Here is a 19743-nt window from a genome sequence, read left to right as displayed (position 1 = left end):
CGACGCGAGACAGAGGAAAAATGATTTGTGTGAGATGGCAGATGAGGTTGTATTATTGCAGAGGTCAACTTCTCTTGAATATATCGGCGGCACTGTAGCGGGTTTGGCAGTATTTGACATCAAATGAGCAAAGGGTATAGTGATGATGGCAATGGGCAGATGAGAGGTCGAATAGGATAACCCAAACCTATGGAGGCCAGTGAAAAACAAGATGAGATGATCCCACCCAGACACGAAGCAGAAGAGTGCCATGTTCAAGAGCGACATACTGCCGACACGACTATGATTACTGTTCCATTTTCCCCACCATTTCTGGCAGGTACCCCGGTTATTTTTGGATGACAAGCTTGACGGGGATAGCATATGCTTGAAGAGTGTCATTTTGACAATGTCCGATGTCATCAAGTGTTTAACGAGCCTGACAAAGGAAAAACTCGGCGTCTTTTCTTGTTTAGAGAGTCTGAAAAGACAGCAGAAAAGGAGACTCCAGGGGGGTCCTTTTTCGTACAATTGTGTCTCTTGAGCCCAAAAAAGTATAAAACTATGCTCGAAAGAACCGCCCGACCATTACGACCGAGGAGTACTTTTCGTGAATAGTGCCTTTGACCCGAAAAAGTAAAAAAGCGGTTGAAAACACGTCGTTTTAGAGCCGATATCGAGCGCGAAACGACAAACACCCGACAATCTTTTTAGTTTAAACGGTCAAAAGAAGAGCTTTAAAGCGACCGCCTCTCGTTCCTTTAACGAGTCGAGAGGGGGACTCGGCAATCTTTTCATCTTTAAACGGTCAGAAAAGAGCTAAAAGAAGACCTCCATTTTTATTCTCTTTAACGAGTCAAAAAGGGAAAAATACTCGACAATATTTTCATATTTTACGAGTCAGAAAAGAGCTTAAAGGCGACTCGTCCTAGAGGAACGAGTGGTATAAAGGGTAGCAACTGGTTCCGGTAATGGTGGAACTGCTCAAAACATGTAATGGTCAAGAGGCTGGCTAATAAAACCACTCATCGCTGCGGTTCCTCAAGAAAGGATAAACAACCAAGTGAAAGCATATGATCGGCCAAAGAGATGGTGGCGTTGGAATGAAAACAACCAAGGCTCATCTAGCAGAATTCAGTGGATAAAAATGGCAATCACGAGATGTAAATCGGGTATGGGTTCATTTTTACACAAGCTTGAACCATGGAGAACTCTGCTTGGATTATGTTTCATGTTTACACAAGCTTGAAACGAAAAACTATGCTTGTTATAAGTTTGCATGCCCCCAGCATAATAATGAAAATCGAGGTACATGCCCCCCAAGCTTCATTGCATTCAACAAAGTGGATGGAATGAAGGTTCACTCTCGAGATCTATGAAAGACTCGACTTGTATTTTACGAGATCTTAATCAAAAGACTCGATCTGGAAAGGGAGGTGTTTCATTTTTTAATGAGGTTGACACAGTAAAAGAACTATCCTCATAACCCGTGTTTCATTTTTTAATGAGCTTGACACAAGATCAGGAACTATGCTCGTCTCCTTGTTCCGTTTTTTAACGAGGTCGACACAAGATCAGAACTATCCTCGGACTAAGCCTAGTTTCATTTTTTAAGGAGCTTGACACCGGAAAGGAACTATGCTCCGACAGACCTGGTTTCATTTTTTAAGGAGCTTGACACCAGAAAGGAACTATGCTCCAACCAGACTTCATCATAATGAACGGGAAGTGGAGGCCCCCAAGAAAGTGGCTCCGGAGGGAAGGCCGACATCTTGGAAATCAGGACCTAATGCCCCCAGGACACTATGCACGATGGTGTCATCATTGGGTACGGGCACAGGGTAGGTGGCCACATAGTTGATTTGCGGCGAGGCAGATGCAACTTGTGGATGAAAGCCAGGAGGGAAGGACGAGTGCGCCGGAGGGGCTTGTGGACGAACGAATGATAATTGATCGAACGTCACGATTCTTCCATTGTGTGGAAAACAAACCACACGGAAAAGTGAAGAGACAAGGGCTCCCATGGCATACACATAATCACGACCAAGGAGAAGACTGAAGTCTAAAGAACCTTGGGTAACCGAGACGTCTATATAGACAGTCTTGCCTCCCAAAGTAATAGGAAACTTCGGGAGGATCCCTAATGGCTGACTCGTTCCTCCATCAAACGCGGTGAGATGCGGTGTGACAGGTACAAGCGATGGGGAACCCAAAGCTCGCCAAGTAGTAACGGGCATGAGACTAACCGATGCTCCTTCGTCTAACACAGTGCCGGGCAACACCTTATTGCAAGCATAGGCGGTGACCCAGAAAGGCACGTGGGATGGAAGGGGAGGGGTAGTCAAACGACTCCAATCAAAGGAAATGACCGAACTACTTGGTGGGGGAACCATATGGTTGCCCCCCTGCTCGGAAAGAACCGAATCTAAATTCTCCGAAGAGGTTTCAGGAGAACCTTTATCAAGCTCAGGAGAATCTGAGGAGATGAGAAGAACATGGGAATTTTGCTCTTCCGAAATAGAGTGGTTGAGAGGAGGTGAACTCGAATCAACACCCTTTCCGACCAACGGTGGGTCTGGAACAGGCTGGGAACAGCCAGGTTCGGGAAGAGGGGCCTGGACAAAAGGGGAATCTGAAGCGATCTCTTTTTCAACAAGGGTGCGATCTACAATTGTAGAAATACGTTGATAACCGGCGGGAAATGGATTCGGGGGAGCAGCAAGACTTTCCAACACAGCAGAGGCTTTATCCATGAGTGGACAAAGGTGAAGGGGATGTTTTCCTTCACAAAGTCGACAGGGGATTCGAAGCTTCCCTTTCTCCTTACCATTCCCAACTGATGAGGTAGCATCGCCATGATCATTAGTGGACGATGAAGGGCGGGCCGGGTCGTGGGACCAAACTTCTAATACCCTGGGAATGCCAGGACAGTCACGAAGCAGATGGTCCTCCTTGCATAATCGACAAGGAAACTTGACCTTCCGTGTAGGGGCAGAAGGTGACCCGACTTCAGTTATACTGGAGTGGATAGCTGGACTTGAGAGGGGGACTGTGTGTGTAGGCTCTCCCTGAGGGGACTTCTTCTTCTTGGTCTTCTTCTTCTTCTTCTTAGCCACCTGGTTAGTCGAGTCAAGACTTTCACCAGGCGAAGTAGAAGATGAGGACGTAGAAGTAGGCGTCGAAGGGGAGAGGTCCACCTTTGGATCAACATGATGTTGTTCAGGTGGAGGGACTGATGGACTAACAACCGATACGGTAGAGACCAAAGAGGTTGAAAACAACCACACAGGCAACCCGACAGTTAACCGTGGTAGGGACAACGTCGCCATGTACGGAGCACCAACATTCCCAAGAGGAGGGAATTGTCCTGGATTCCCATCAGAGGGGGAACCTGGGTTAGTGAATCCCGGAAAAGTTGCCATAGCAAACGAAAACGAAACCTACTCAAGCTAACGCGCACAAGATTTAACTGGGTGATGTTATCGTGGCCAAATTAATTTTAAGACGCAAGAACCAAACTTGACCTTTTCATATTTCAGGAGTCGAGAAAAGGACGAAAAGATGGCTCCAGTCTCCTTCGAATGTTTTATGAGCACGAAGTGACAAGACGCTCACAGGCACCTTTTCGTTTAGGGAGTCCGAAAAGGATCAAAAGTGACTGCTCTGGAATTCTAGGTAGAGGGTGTGCCAAACTTTTCACAAAACCACAGAATACTTTTTAGGGTATGGGTGGTCAATCTTCGTGAATGCTGTGTTCATTGCATTGCGAATCGTAGGGCGGCCGACTCGGCTTCCTATGGATAAAGGATAAAAGGCTAGTGGGGTCTCCCTATATACTCGACGGTACGTGGGAGCGCAGTCCGTATTAGACCACTATCGAGTCACAGAAGGAGGAATCACCCAACCTAATGTGAAACAACAGTGACTATGTTTAAAGACGCCGGAACACGTCTCTAACCTAGACCTCTAGATATTTGCGTTTAGTTCCAATGCGTTTTTAGATTCATTTGGTTCATTTTATAGTTGATCTTGAGATTAAGTTTCGATTTCAAGCTCTATCGTATGTTCGCTCACAATTACCTAGATGCAATCTATATGCCAAAGAATTCCATTTTATTCGATGAATTCTAGCTACGAGAGGGCAAGAAATTTTCTATCAAACAAAACAAGTACAAGCAAACAAGCAACTTAATGCAACTAAAGCGAGGAAAGGAAACTTTTCTTTTGAAGATGCAAATCAATGAAATGTTCTTTTCCTTTTCAATTTTCAAAGGCAAAGCTACTAGTTTGATTTTCTTTCAGTGACACAAAGCATCTAAAATAATTTGGAGGAACTGGAACACCAAGTAAACTACTTAATGAAAGCACACAAAGTTCCCTAAACATTCAACCAAAGCTTCCAAATCAAAGGAAAACAAAGGTCTGCACGAGCTATGTAATCTAAGCTCTGTAAGACAAGCAAGGATTGCAAGCAAGGAGGAAGCGAAAAGAAACCACTTGGAAACACAATCCAAAGCACTCCAACAATCACTGAACAAGTGCATGAACAGATCTGAACTTGGCTGGTCGAACAAACAAACAAGCTCCCTACGGTAGGCTTGACACACACGCAACCTCTAGATGTCCTAGAGTTAGAGCGCGAAATCAATAGAAAAAGGCAAACACCCGAACGACGAAAGTCACAACCAGTCAACTAGAGACACAACACAATCCAGCAATTGCAAAAGTGATGGTGGGAACACGAACCAAGCAGCGAAAGCAAAAAGGGAAGGTATTTGCAAACTTAAAACTGAGCAAAAACGAAACCTTATGGAAACAAGCTTCGCAATCAAGCAGTTCAGAGTTCAAACAATGAAAAACAAGTCATCAGACAGGAGGAGAGAAGAAGGGAAAGTCACAGTAAGAGGTTCAGGAGGCCAATTTGGTCAAAAATGAATTTTACAGGATCAGCGCGGGTATCCTTCAGCAACTCGGCGCTGACAGGGGGAGGCCTGTAGCAACTTTGCGACGTCAGCGCGGAAAGACATGAAAAAGGCGCGCTGTCTCGTTAAAACGAGGTCAGCGCGGAAAGAAAACACACAGATGCGATGACAAGAAACACAAAGAAGCGGGGGCGCGATGCCAGCGCGGAAGGACACGAATAAAGCGCGCTGTCTCTGAGAACGAGGTCAGCGCCACTGTTAGACGTACAGGCGCGATGTAAAGAAAACCAAAGAACAGGAACGCGATGTCAGCGCGACTGTTTGAAATTAAAACGCGCTGAGCGCAAAAAACAAGCAAGGCCAAACTAAAAACTTCCCAAACCAAATGCAAGAGCTTTTAAACAATAAAGATGCTTCCCAGAAACGCCCAGAAAGTTCATAAGCAACAAGACAATCCCAAAAACTCGAAAAGAGATCAATCAAAGCCAAACACAAAAGTGGACTCAAGAGACAAAAAGGCTGATCCCCAGCGGAGTCGCCAAATTGTTGGAGAGGTAAATCCCCTCTACGGATAGAGGCAATCCCTACTAGCCCAGCAAGGGTCTAGCAACAATCACACAATGCTGCTACGCATGTTCCTAGTTACAATTAAACAAGAGGTAAAGAGCACCTACTTGGATTCCTGCGCTGTCGTTTGACGAAGAGATGTTGCCTTCGCTCCTCCGCTTCGGCTGGTCACAATCCTCCGCGATCTCCGCGAATAGATACCTGCACACACGAAGGGGAAACAAACACAAGCGTAAAATCTAGTAAAAGCAACCATACATCAGTCAGAAAAGATGTAATTCACATTTAACCATTGCGTAGACAAATGAGAATGGAACAATAATAGCAGTCATCTATTATTAATCAGAATAGAGAAGAGTACAACCAAATGTTCTGACGTCGGTAACCTTCTCAGGAGGGGCCAGTCAGCATGTATCTCAAGCATTCACCTTTGAGGATGATTCTCCCAAGACAAACAACTCTCTCTCTCACACAAATAACACAAAAACAACCTTCCCTAAGCAATCAATCACTTCCACACCTAGCACACCACACCTATAGCAGCAATCTGAGCACTACAAGCTCTGTACAATCCAAGCTATTCCAAGCTAAGTCTAACTATCCAAACTCTAGCTGCTCATGGTAATGGTGAGAGTTTATATAGGAGAAGGAGCCTCCTAAAAGGGTGGAAGGATGAGCTTATCTTTGAGGGAAATGGTTGCAAAGGGTCGAACAGACATGCCATAGAAGGGAGTCGATATTCACAAAGCTAACAACCAAGCCTGGAGTTATCTGGAAGGCTGGTTGTTTGAACAAATTCGCCCAAACTGGATCAGCGCGGATAATGAGGAAACTGACGCGATGTCGCCGCGTCTACATAACTGGGACAGTCATGTCAGCGCGGAAGAACATGGGAAAGGCGCGCTGGCGACCAGCGCGAAAAAGTGATGTCCTTTCGAGCTGTCAGCGCATTGAATACACTATGGAGCGCCAGTAATCGCGGATATTTTTCAAACAGACGCGCTGATGCATAAAACTTTAGAAAAATGGGTTTCTGGGCTAGTTCAGAAGGCATGAAGCTTAGTGATTGACACAGCAGGGTGACTGACAGGAAGGCAGTGACAAATTACTGTGTAACACCCATCATCCATGAACACCTTTGTAGAGAGTGCTTCATTACTTGAGTTACTCTTTCCTTGGCACTACATTTTCCACCCCTTAGCCTTTTACTTTGCTTTAATTGGCTTGCATGCCATGCTTTCATTGATTTCATTTCAAACCCCTTTTAAAATGGGTAGTTCATTGCTCATAGGGGTTGGGATGTTTATTTTGAACCCCTTTTACTTTGATAGGTGTGATATACATGGGACTGAGATGATAACCTCATATGAGGCGATAGAGCTCAAGTTATATTGGCTTTTAATTTTATACTCATCCCTTGCCTTTATTTTGCATTTAGACATTTGGCACTTGCTCTTTTATTCTTTCTTTCTTGCAGTAACATCAATATTTGGGCATTTCCAAGCCCCTTCTTCTCATAGGATGGGACAAGCAGGGAAGCAATATGAGCGACTGGCAACAACCCACCCAAAATTAATGGAAATAGAGAAAGAGATAAATGGAAAGTGTTATGGAAATATATGGACATGTTAACCGTATCTAGGTCGCCTCTTTGTGCCCCTCTTGGGCAATGAAAGAAAATCCATTAGGTGCTTACACTTTACTAGAAGAAAAAGATGACCACCAAGGTGAAGTAAGGAAACAAGTATAACTTTCAAGTATCATGACCCATAATCTAACTTCAACCCATGATCTTACTTAAATGCCCAAAACATTAAATTTAAGAACTTTGTATGAAATAATGGCTAATGCACCTCGTGGTCGTTGACCCACCTTCATCATGATGAGTACATTGATCAAGTGAATGAGCTAACCACTAATGAGTGAGAGGAATATTTGAGGATACTATCTAAGGAGCACGTGAGGCTACTAGCTACAAATCTGAATTCTGGGAGGAAAAATTTTCTCCCATGGTTGCACTTGTATAAAAGTGGGTAACAAGGTTGATGGCTCAGACAATTTTCCACATAACCCTAATCTCAACCAGGTATGACCTCCTTTTTCCTAATCCTGCCTAGCATTGCCACATCATCACTGCTGCTACTATGTCATTAGTCCATTATGTTGGTTCTCTCACACCCTAAGGAACTTGAGGATGCTGAGACTTGCGTTTTGTTCCTCTCATTCACTAGATCACTCCTAATCTTATGCATGTACAAAACTTCCCACTGTTGACCCTATTCTACCACTTGGAAACCTATATCAATGTTACATTTATCGTTATTGGCAATTTATTGTCGGGGAACCAAAATTTAAATTATCGACAATATCAGGGAAAATATAAGAAATTGTCGAACATTATCAGGAAACTTTGAAAAAATACAATTTTTTTTTTTTCTCAATATTTTAACATCTAAAACAACATCAACATCAACATCAAACAAACACATTGCTATGTAAATATGAAAATAAAATCGATATATAAGATGTATAAGATGTCAAGTGATACATCGGACTTCAATATTGAAATATGACATTCGTCTTGAGTCAGAAGATCTAATGGAATGATACAAAATCATATCAAAACAAAAATTATTGTATTTCATGAGATGAATCATGGCAATGAAAACCACAAATTTTCCTTTGTTTTCTTGATGGTAAATGGTCACAACATCCTCTCAACTGGACCCAAAAATTGGTTGACCAAAAAATACATAAAAATATTCAAAATTTGAAAACAATATATAATTCATGTGCATCTATATGAATCCAAATTATCATACACCAATATGAAAAATTTGTCATCTATATAGCAAGACTGTATATAACCAAAATATCATCGAGTGCAAGCCATCTTTGAATCAAAAAAGATCAATAGAGAGGCTCTAAATGGCCTCTGAAATCCAAAGAAAATCATGTTACAACAAATAACTACATAACATCAAAACCATTGCCTATATTGGGATCCTCCTCATCAAGATCACCCTTTGAGCATTAAAATAAGATAGAAAAAGTTTAACATCCTAATCAATGATTTTGCTTGAGTGAAGTGTACATTTTTACTAGGGTCATGAATAATTGAGTTAAGTGTACATTAATACTACAATCATGAAGAAGCTCAACAATCAATGCCACCAACAATGAGGTACATAGAGGGCTTGGTGATCTTGATTAAATGTTAGTTCCATACCCTTGTACATCACAAAATGTAATAGAAACATTGCAATCTTGCCAATCCTGAAATCCTAAAAACTGTTAAGTCTGTTGGATTTTGAGTGGGATCTAAAATTTTACTTTCTCCATATGAAATCCAATGAGGTCAAAACCACTCTCAAACATTTTGAGTCAATTAATGGTAATGTTAAAAATTTAAGTAAAAGGATGAAAATAAAAGATAAAGGAAAATGTCACTTTTACTTTAAGAATTTAATATTACCATTAACTACTAGGTTATGTATCTCATGAGATGAATCATGGGAAATGAAAACAATAGATTTTCCCTTGTTTGCTTGATGGAAATAGTCAGAGTATCCTCACAGCTCAATCCCCTAACTCACTCTTAAAAAAATAGGGTCAAAAGAAAAGAAAATGTCAATAAGTCGAAATTGACATAATTTCAAAATTATCGCGATAAATTCAATTTATCACAATAATTTCAATTCAGGCAATTTATTGCGATAAATTCTGGTGATAATATCGGTAAGGTGATTTTTGGCGATAATATCACGATAATTATAATATCGTGATATGTGCAACATTTATATGACTTGTTTGACCATCTTTGGCTAGTTGTAACTTGCACTGCCTTCACTGTTTGGACAAATTTTATGTGGCATGTAACCCTCTCATCAAGCTAACCAATTTGAGGCTAAGTTGAATTTTTTACTTCTGTGAGCACAGCATAGGGAAATGTGAAATGCCTCAAGAACCAAGAAAGTTATGAATATGAGACTATCATGCATGAGAACTTTCTAAAAGATATTATACCAAAGCCAAAACCACCTACATACTCTATATACTCATAACCAATGTGGTAAGACATAGGTGCACCTTGACGTGGGTTTGACTAGCCCATACACCAGTGATCAACCCTACAAAAGCAGGCTCCCACAAAACCATGAATCCTTAAGCAATCCCACCTAAGGCCTCCAATCCTACATGGAACAAAAGAAGTCAAAGATTAATTGAAAGGGATAAGGCATGGTCCGACCAAAACAACAAGACACGAACAATGAGACACAAGGTCCAAGATGCCTCATATAGGGCATCACATGGTTGCTACTTGGCTTTCAACTTGTGACTTTAGGTTGACAATAGTGGTGAAAAATGATGCAATGCTTTTTATGTACCCCTACTGACATGAGGGGTAACAAGTATCACACCCATGCACCTCCAATCCTCTTCATTGATTAATGTACACTTCTTCCTCAATCAACCCATTAAAGAATGTTGTATTAGCATGCATCTAACTACCAATAAAAAATTGATACTTTAGACATGATGATCCTAATAGAAGTATGCATAGCAATTAAAGCAAAGGTCTCCTCATAGTCAACTGCCTCTATCTAGGAGAACCCTATTGCTATGAATTAAGCCTTATAATTTTCTATGCTACCATCAACAACATTCACCATGAACAATAAGCTACAATCAACAATTGGTTTCCCCTCTAGTCTCGACAAAATATCCTAGACATCATTCTTCATGATGGAGTTGTACTCCCACACCACGACATCCCACCATACCTACTCACGTACTTCCTCCCTATCACTAGAAGATCATGAATCAATGATGTAAAACATCAGTGAAATATAATTAGGAAATTTCTTGGTAATATGACTTACTCAAAAATAAGTCTTTGGAACACCAACTTAATCCTTTACCTCCTCCAATGTTTGTGTAAGATACCTAGAATCCTAATTTACTAGGTGGTATAGTTGTCTCTACACCTATACTATAACCTATTTGACTTAAACCTAAACTCTTTGAAACCTATGGATCAACACTTGAAGCAACAAGTTTTCTCTCCTTAATCACAATTAGGAACTCTTAAAATAGAGAAGACAATGCATCCCCACCATCTTTCACATTCTAGCTTACTATTATCTTCTTCTAAGATGGAACAAATATTTCTAAGCCTTGGAGGACTCATTGTAGCCAACTAGGATACGCTTTAGGTTGGAGGGTTCAAACTTAATCCTTTTCACCTCAAGAACATGAATGTAAATTGGACTCTCAAGCATCCTGAATTAAGACACATCTAGTTTCTTCCTTGTGCAGGTCTCCTCTAGAGTGTCTCTCAACTCCCTATTGACATAAATTGTATAAACCTTTGAAGACTCATTGTAGCCAACTAAAATACACTTGAAGATGGAGGGTTAAAGCTTCATCCTCTTCTCCTCTATAACATAAAGGTAAATCAAACTCCCAAACATCATGAAATGAGAAACATATAGTTGCTCCCTTGTGAAAGACTCCTCTACATTCATGTCCATCAAACATAATAAAAGGACATCTATTCAATATGCAGACAACAATATAGCATGTTTTATGTAAAGGAAATTAGCCAAATCAAATTCAAGAACCATAAACATAGCAATCTCTACTACAGACCTATTCTTTCTCTTACCAACCCCATTTTTCTACACGCTATTATCAACTCTCTCTTGATCCCTACTTTTCTACGAAAGGAATCAAAGTCATTGGAGGTATACTCTTCTCTATACCTCAATCTTCCTACTTTTATAGTTCTCAACGAGAGATTTAAACTCTTAGAACCTACTAAGGACCTCATCTTTGGTCTTCATAGAAAACACTTAGGTATTTCTGGAAGAGTCATCAATGAAAGTAACAAAATACAGATAATAAAGTTGATGACATTGGTCCACGAACATCTAAATGAATTAGCTTGAGAAAGCAGAATTGTCATGCTTTTCAAGTGCACATCTCTTGCACACTCATTTCTTCTAAATCTTAAAGTTAGGGAATCACACAACCATGTCCTCCAAAAGAGGTAAGGAAGCATAGTTCAAGTAACAAAATCTTCTATGCCAAAGCTCGCATAGATTGTCATTGCTAGTCAACAAGGCTCTTTACTTCATTGGAAGTGGTAGATATCTATAAAGGAAACCCTCCCTAACCCCTCTGGCAAAAGCTCAACAAGGATCAAGGTTCTAACTTCTCATGATCACTTCCTAATCATCAAAATTGACCCTACACTTAAAATATACTAGACAAGAAACCAAAAGGATATTTTTAATCATACTAGCAACATACAATACCTCATGTAGATCCAAAATTTCTCTTGTTGGCATTGTTATCACCCCAAGAAACTCACCTAGGTTGTAAATCAGTGATGCTTAGGAACATTACAATTTCAACAATTATGGTTGGATAAGATGATGGATAAACGGAGATATGCTGCACATTTAAGCCAGATAACCACTCCTACTATGACTATCCCCAGACATGGGTGAAGACCCCCAAACTACAAGGCTTTCAACTACCAACTACTCACAGTTTTAAGGTAAAGGTGATGATGGAGAAGACTAATTGCACCAGCAGATGCACAGGACCCTGTGATGGCCAGCTGCAACCAGTTAGAAGATCTGTGAAACTATTGTTTAACACACAGGCAGGATGACAGCTCCCTGATATTAAAACAACAGCAATCTGCAAGCAATTCCAATGAACCACTAAATTATAATACAGAGGTGGGATGACAACCCCTCTGATATTAAAAATCCACAGCACATCAAATAAATGCAAGTAGGCACAGCCTGGAATAAGAAAGAGAAGTGGAAAGTGAGAAAATGATAGCAAAAGAAGCTTGTATTAGTTGAAAATCCAGACTAGAAGTTGCAGGTCTCATAGTATTTACAGTCTCCAGAAGTTAAAGGCAACAACAAAACTATCATTCATCAAACACTCATCAATCTCACTACATCTGTTTTTTCAGTATATATGGTGTCTCATTACACAATCTCTCTATTAACTATGCATGGAGGAGCCCATAAATGGCCACCAACCACATTTACATTCAGAAATGGACCTGCTGATACAACTCTGGCTGTGTTGTAAAGGGATTTGACCCCTCTGGTGCTCTGTAGTCCTCCTTTGAGCAGGTGGCGTGAAATACCAATGGAACCATAACCATTGAATGCTCTGAACTCCCCAGTGGTGTCCTGTTTCCTCCTTGGCCATACCGCTGATTAAATGCAGCTATTGAATCATTAAACAACTCAATCATTACTGTTTCGCTTTAAAATAGTGAAACGCTGCCACACTGTTCATTCCCACCCATCACTACTTCAATTTTGGCTTTGAAAAGGTTCAGGCATGGTTTATTCACTATCCGGTCCGCCTTTCGGGTCATAATTCATGTTTAAACAAGCCCATCCTTTGTCTTTTAATATTTCCAAATACACACAAAACTGCCGCAAAACCATGAAAAATGGCTTTGGCGGACTTGAATTATATATATATATTTTGTTTCTGAACCCTTTTGGATCCGAAACCCATCGCAATCGCACCTGCCCAAGGCTTCCCTTTGTATTTCCTTATATTTCCTTTAACAAAGAAAATGCGCCCAAAACCAATGAAAATGGCTCAGCGCGGACTTGAAATTTTAATAAAAACCATTTATAGTCCCATGGGGTCCGACCCTCATCGCTATCGGCACCCACCAGGCCTCCTTTGTATTTTCTTTATACAAAGAAAATACATAAAAAACAACGAAAATGCGACGGGTGCGGATTTGAAACATTATGCAATGGAGTGCTGTATTGCCATCGGGTCCAGCCCATCGCATCGCAACATAACTCATGGTAAAGGCCCCGCCCCTTTGTAATCGTCGATAGCGATACACCGATAGTGATATCGGCGATCGCTCATCGCGCGAATAATAAAGCCTTGACTCTTTTGTAAGTCCTCCATTGCGATACTCCGATAGCGATATCGGCAATCGCTCATCGGCGATGTCTCATGTCGTTGCCGCTACCTCCCCTGACTTGCGATATGCCGATGCGATCTGGACCGTTGATCGGCTAGATCCAACGACTGAGATTAAAGCGGATCCTTAAGCCTGTAATTTTGATTTTTACATGGTTTTTGGGGTATTTTCGCCTCCCGATAGTGTATTTCCGCCCTCCAAAGGGCTTTCCTCTTGCAATTTTTTTGATCGGTGGAAGACTTTTAGCCAAAATTTGAGGATTTCGATAGCATCAATGGATCATTTGGCATTATTATAAGTGTATTTGCAGCCTTTGAGAGTGTTTGAATCCATTTTTGATTCTTTTGCACAACAAAGCTAACATTGGCTCCTTCTGGGGATGAGATCCTCCCTATGAGGTCTCAAGAACCTGCAGATCAATGCCTTCCTACAAAACAAGCTTAAAAAACACTTGCCTAGTGTCCATTGGGCATGGAGTCAACTAAGCATACAACATAAAATTGTAAAAGAACTTAATTACAAACATAAAAGCCTAAAAACTTAAACTTCAAAATTTACCCATTTGCAGGGCAACCAAACTGTTTCTCCTGCTCTCAGCTCGGTTCATCATAGATCAGCAGGATTGGATTGATTTGATCCTCTACCTCAAAGAGTTTAGGACATTTGAGCTTGACAGGTAGGTAGGGATCAAATTTCACTCCCTTTCTGTGTATTTTCCTCCTTGGATGTTCTTCAAGGGAGCCTTTGTATACCAGCTGAATACTCGTTTTTGGTGTATACTTGTCTGTGTTATCTGTGGTCTGCACAACTAATATGAATGGTGAACCACAGTGTTCTTGTGCAGGGGACACAAAGACATCATCTGCTCCAGCATCTTTCATAGAACAATCCTCATCCAAGGAGGAATCCCAAAACTGTGCATCCTCTTCCTTTGTCATCTGGCAAGCTGCCCTTTCAATTTGTGTGGGGACCCACTGAGCAGGTATTAAAACATCAAAACTGAGGTGATCAGTCTCAGCCTTGAGCACTGAATTATGTTCTGCCTCAGTGTTCAAGGGGCAGCAATGAGGGCTTTCCTTTTGAGCAGACAAGGAAACAAAAGATGATGGGGGACATTCTTCTCCCTTCTTGATTACTGGGCTGGGGACCAAAGCAGGCTGTAAAATTGGCAGATCTGCATAGTCATGGGAAGTTAAGCTGGCTTCGGGCTCAGATTCTTTGAGGATGAAGGGATCTGCTGCCATCTGCTGCTGCTGATCAGCTTGTTGTTCTGCAGCTACAACAAGCTCACGAGCAGTTCCTCTAGCTATTGCTTCTTCATATGCAGCTCTGGTTAGGAAAGGAGCACCTCCCAAACCATGGACCTCCTCCTCTTCTTCAAACAGATCTTCTTTCATGACTATATTCTGACAAAGGGTCTTCACCCTTTGATCCTCATTTGCATCCCTGTTTCTATACAAAATCTGCAATTGCTCCTATGCTCCTTTATATAGATTTGGAGCTGGAAGAGAAATGGAACAAGGAGCTCCTGCTTCCTTAGAATACTGCTCAACCTTCAACTTGGAAACTTCAGAGGACAATAGCTTTATCATCCTGGCCAATTTATCTATCTCAGGCTCATAGGATGATGAGGGTTCACCTCCCTGACTTCTGCATTCATCATCACCTTCAAGTCTTTCTGCAGCCATAATATTTGCTTCTACTTCAAAGGCTGTAGCTTGCATATCAGCCAAAGAAGTACATCTTCGTTCTCTTAATAGTAGGCAGAACCTAGAATCAAAGGCATTAGAATAAGTAACCATGGCAGAAGTAGGGGTGGGTTTTATTTCTGCTGGCATTCTGCTGTACAAATGATTGAATCTGATATTGAAATCAGACAGCAGCTCACCATCTTCTCTCTGCAAGTTCCCAAATTCATCATGATATAAGAGCAGATCTTTATTATTTCCCCAGTGCTTTAAAAATACATCATCTAAAGCATCAATGTCTGCAATGGACCTAGGGGGTAAATATCTAAACCATTTTCTAGCCTCCCCATCTAGGCTTTGAACAAAAACCCTCATCCAAACATCCTCTTCATTGATATCCAAGTTATTAGCATAAAAATAAAATGACTCAAGGTGCTCATCAGCTGATACTCCTTCTGCACCAGTAAACTTTGGCATAAATTCTTGATAATCTCCTGCAGGCATGGCATTTAAAGGTGTAGGCAAGACTAAGGGTCCATACCTAGCAACAATTATTCGTTCTATCTTTGAAAGGGCTTACTGGCCTGCCATGACTAAGGTATTCTAAAGGGATACTGGTAAACTAAGTGATATGAATCAATGAAAAGGATAGCAGAGACCGAGGAGAATGATGGATAGCATAGAATGCTTTTATGGATAGATATCCGAAAGGGAAATGAATAAATGAGAGCTGTATGAATCTCCGAAGGTGAACTTCACGACAAAGACACATAAAATTATTTAAGGCTTACCTGATCCTGATGCTCCCGTCTGCAAATTTTTCTTCGATTAACAATCTTCTCAGGATCAGGCACTAGCCAGCTAGTGATTTCTGAAGATTTCTCCGAGCATGCTTCGCGAACTAGACCAGAACTTCAATGTGGAGTCGCCAAAGGATGGCCTTGCTCCAGTGGAGTCGCCAGACAAATGATTACAACCAAAATCTGTGTTCAAACCTTGTCTGTCATCAAAGCTTGAAGCTGTGTCGTCTCCTAGGGAAGCTGAACTTCGATTCTCCTCTCCCTGGCAATGGCGCCAATTAATGTTATCACCCCAAGAAACTCACCTAGGTTGTAAATCAGTGATGCTCAGGAACATTACAATTTCAAGAATTATGGTTGGCTAAGATGATGGATAAATGGAGATATGCTGCACATTTAAGCCAGATAACCACTCCTCCTATGACTATCCCCAGACATGGGTGAAGACCCCCAAACTACAAGGCTTTCAACTACCTACTACTCACAGTTTTAAGGTAAGGGTGATGATGGAGAAGACTAATTGCACCAACAGATGCATAGGACCCTGTGAAGGCTGGCTGCAACCAGTTAGAAGATCTGTGAAACTATTGTTTAACACACAGGCAGGATGACAGCTCCCTGATATTAAAACAACAACAATCTGCAAGCAATTCCAATGAACCACTAAATTATAATACAGAGGTGGGATGACAGCCCCTCTGATATTAAAAATCCACAACACAACCAATAAATGCAAGCAAGCACAGCCTGGAATATGAAAGAGAAGTGGAAAGTGAGCAAATGACAGCAAAAGAAGCTTGTATTAGTTGAAAATCTAGACCAGAAGCTGCAGGTCTCATAGTATTTACAGTCTCCAGAAGTTAAAGGCAACAACAAAACTATCATTCATCAAACACTCATCAATCTCACTACATCTGTTTTTTCAGTATATATGGTGTCTCATTACACAATCTCTCTGTTAGCTATGCGTGGAGGAGCCCATAAATGGCCACCAACCACATTTACATTCAGAAATGGGGCTACTGATACAACTCTGGCTGTGTTGTAAATGGATTTGACCCCTCTGGTGCTCTGCAGTCCTCCTTTGAGCAGGTGGCATGAAATACCAATGGAACCATAACCATTGAATGCTCTGAACTCCCCAGTGGTGTCCTGTTTCCTCCTCGGCCATACTGCTGATTAAATGCAGCTGCTGAATCATTAAACGGCTCAATCATGACTGTTTGGCTTTAAAACAGTGAAACGCTGCCACACTGTTCATTCCCGCCCATCACTACTTCAATTTTGGCTTTGAAAAGGTTCAGGCATGGTTTATTCACTATCGGGTCTGCCTTTCGGGTCGCAATTCATGTTTAAACAGGCCCATCCTTTGTTTTTTAATATTTGCAAAATACACACAAAACTGCCGCAAAACCATGAAAAATGGCTTTGGCGGACTTGAATTATATATATATATTTTGTTTCTGAACCCTTTCGGATCTGAAACCCATCGCAATCGCACCTGCCCAAGGCTTCCCTTTGTATTACCTTATATTTCCTTTAACAAAGAAAATGCGCCCAAAACCAATTAAAATGGCTCAATGCGGACTTGAAATTTTAATAAAAACCATTTATAGTCCCATCGGGTCCGACCCTCGTCGCTATCGGCACCCACCAGGCCTCCTTTGTATTTTCTTTATACAAAGAAAATACATAAAAAACAACGAAAATGCGACGGGCGCGGATTTGAAACATTATGCAATGGAGTGTTGTATTGCCATCGGGTCCGGCCCATCGCATCGCAACATAACTCATGGTAAAGGCCCCGCCCCTTTGTAATCGTCGATAGCAATACGCCGATAGCGATATCGGCGATCGCTCATCGCGCGAATAATAAAGCCCCGACTCTTTTGTAAGTCCTCCATTGTGATACGCCGATAGCGATATCGGCGATCGCTCATCGGCGATGTCTCATGTCGCTGCCACTGCCTCCCCCGACTTGCGATATGCCGATGCGATCTGGACCGTTGATCGGCCAGATCCAACGGCTGAGATTAAAGCGGATCCTTAAGCCTGTAATTTTTATTTTTACATGGTTTTTGGGGTATTTTCGCCTCCCAATAGTGTATTTCTGCCCTCCAAAGGGCTTTCCTCTTGCAATTTTTTCGATCAGTGGAAGACTTTTAGCCAAAATTTGAGGATTTCGACAGCATCAATGGATCCTTTGGCATGATTATAAGTGTATTTTCAGCCTTTGAGAGTGTTTGAATTCATTTTTGATTCTTTTGCACAGCAAAGCTAACAGGCATGAGGAATAAGATAGACCCTAACCCCAACAATGAGTACTTCCCATCACCACCAAGTTTCATCGACATGCCAATATCTCATCTCTCTAACTTGAAGAAGGTTTATCTATTCAGAATCATGTTCCTTGAGGCTCCATTGTTAACATACAACCCAACACCTAGACCATGTTGATTGAAAGGCATGACACCCAGACAAAGTTTAGATCAAACCTAGCAGCCAACTTGTCAACTTTTGAAGCTTTGGAATTTCCTATGAGTTTTTTTTTGCTATTGTTTACCATTATCCTTCATCTCATGTACCTCATATAATACCTCATGTAGATCCAAAACTTCTCTCGTCTTGCGGAATGTGATAAACCATAATGAAATCAATGGGTACTTCCCATGATCACCAAGCTCCACTAGCATGTCGATAACTCATTTCTCTAACTTGGAGAAGGTTTGTTTATTTGAATTCATGTGTCTCAAGGCTCGATTGTTAAAATAGCACCCAACACCTAAAAATATGTTGGTGGAAAGGCCTCACACCACAACAAATGTTGCATCAAGTCTACCATTCAACTCGTCAATTCTTGAAACTTCAACACTTGATGCACATTGTTTCTATTGTTGTTGGTTACCTTCCCCTTATTATCATGATACTAAGAAGAATAATGGTCATACTTATTGCATTTGAAGCACTTGTTATGGCTCAAATTATTCGCTAGTTAGAAGCCCCAAAGTCTTATTTCTTCTTCTGAACCTTCACAGATCCTTTCTTTCCTCCCTTTCTCACCTTCCCAATAATCGCTAATGGGTAGGTATGGAACAACCTTATTACTTGTAGAGACTTACTATAGTCTTAGCTCCTCTCCAATGAAAGCATCTCATAATTGCTTAAAGTTAGATAACTTCTCCCAACCATAAATAATGTGGGCAAAGTTATGCCACAATGGACTAAAGCCATTCAAAGGAATCTGAACTAACTCAGTATTCTCCACTGTCTCCCCAACTGTAGCAATCTGATCTCCCAGTTCTGTTCTCTTCAAGACATATCTTGCTACTATATATGTTTTTCTCATACAGATAGAGGTGAGTTTGTTACTTAAGAGCATCTTGTTGGATACATTCACACTATGCTACAAGGTTCCCAAGGAATTGCACATCTCCCTGGCAATCTTTTTCCTGCAATATAAGGGACCATGTGGTCCTTCACCAAGTCCAACAAAAGTGTACTCTAATAGATCTCAGACACTATAGGAAATACAACCACATCCACAAGGTAACACAAAGTTTGTCATTTCCAAGAGATCCTGCAATCTCAACTTACATAGCACAAAGTTGGGGGCTCCCTCCAACAAGTGACTCTCATACACGTTGTGAGTTACCATTGCTGGAACTATTTCAAAGAGGCTACAATTTACAAGCATTGGATCAACAAAGTCTTCTCACTCCATGACCCTTCTTAGTTCAACACACCAATCACTGGCACAGTTATTCATTGATCACTAAATCTTGGACATACTACCCACT

The 19743-nt window shown here is 41.2% G+C and overlaps 1 pseudogene; it reads right to left on the bottom strand.

Annotated features, from left to right (window-relative positions):
• The window catches only part of LOC149212381 (uncharacterized), a 37394-nt pseudogene extending 22248 nt beyond the window's left edge, over window positions 1–15146 (bottom strand).
• Between the last annotated feature and the right edge of the window lie 4597 nt (window positions 15147–19743).

The sequence above is a fragment of the Pinus tabuliformis genome, chromosome 1_1 (assembly GCF_031772625.1).
Source record: "Pinus tabuliformis cultivar Carrire ecotype Pingquan chromosome 1_1, CPIR1, whole genome shotgun sequence".
Lineage (NCBI taxonomy): Eukaryota > Viridiplantae > Streptophyta > Pinopsida > Pinales > Pinaceae > Pinus > Pinus tabuliformis.
The sequence above is the reverse complement of the archived record's forward strand: the minus strand, read 5'-3'. Positions and strand labels throughout refer to the sequence as shown.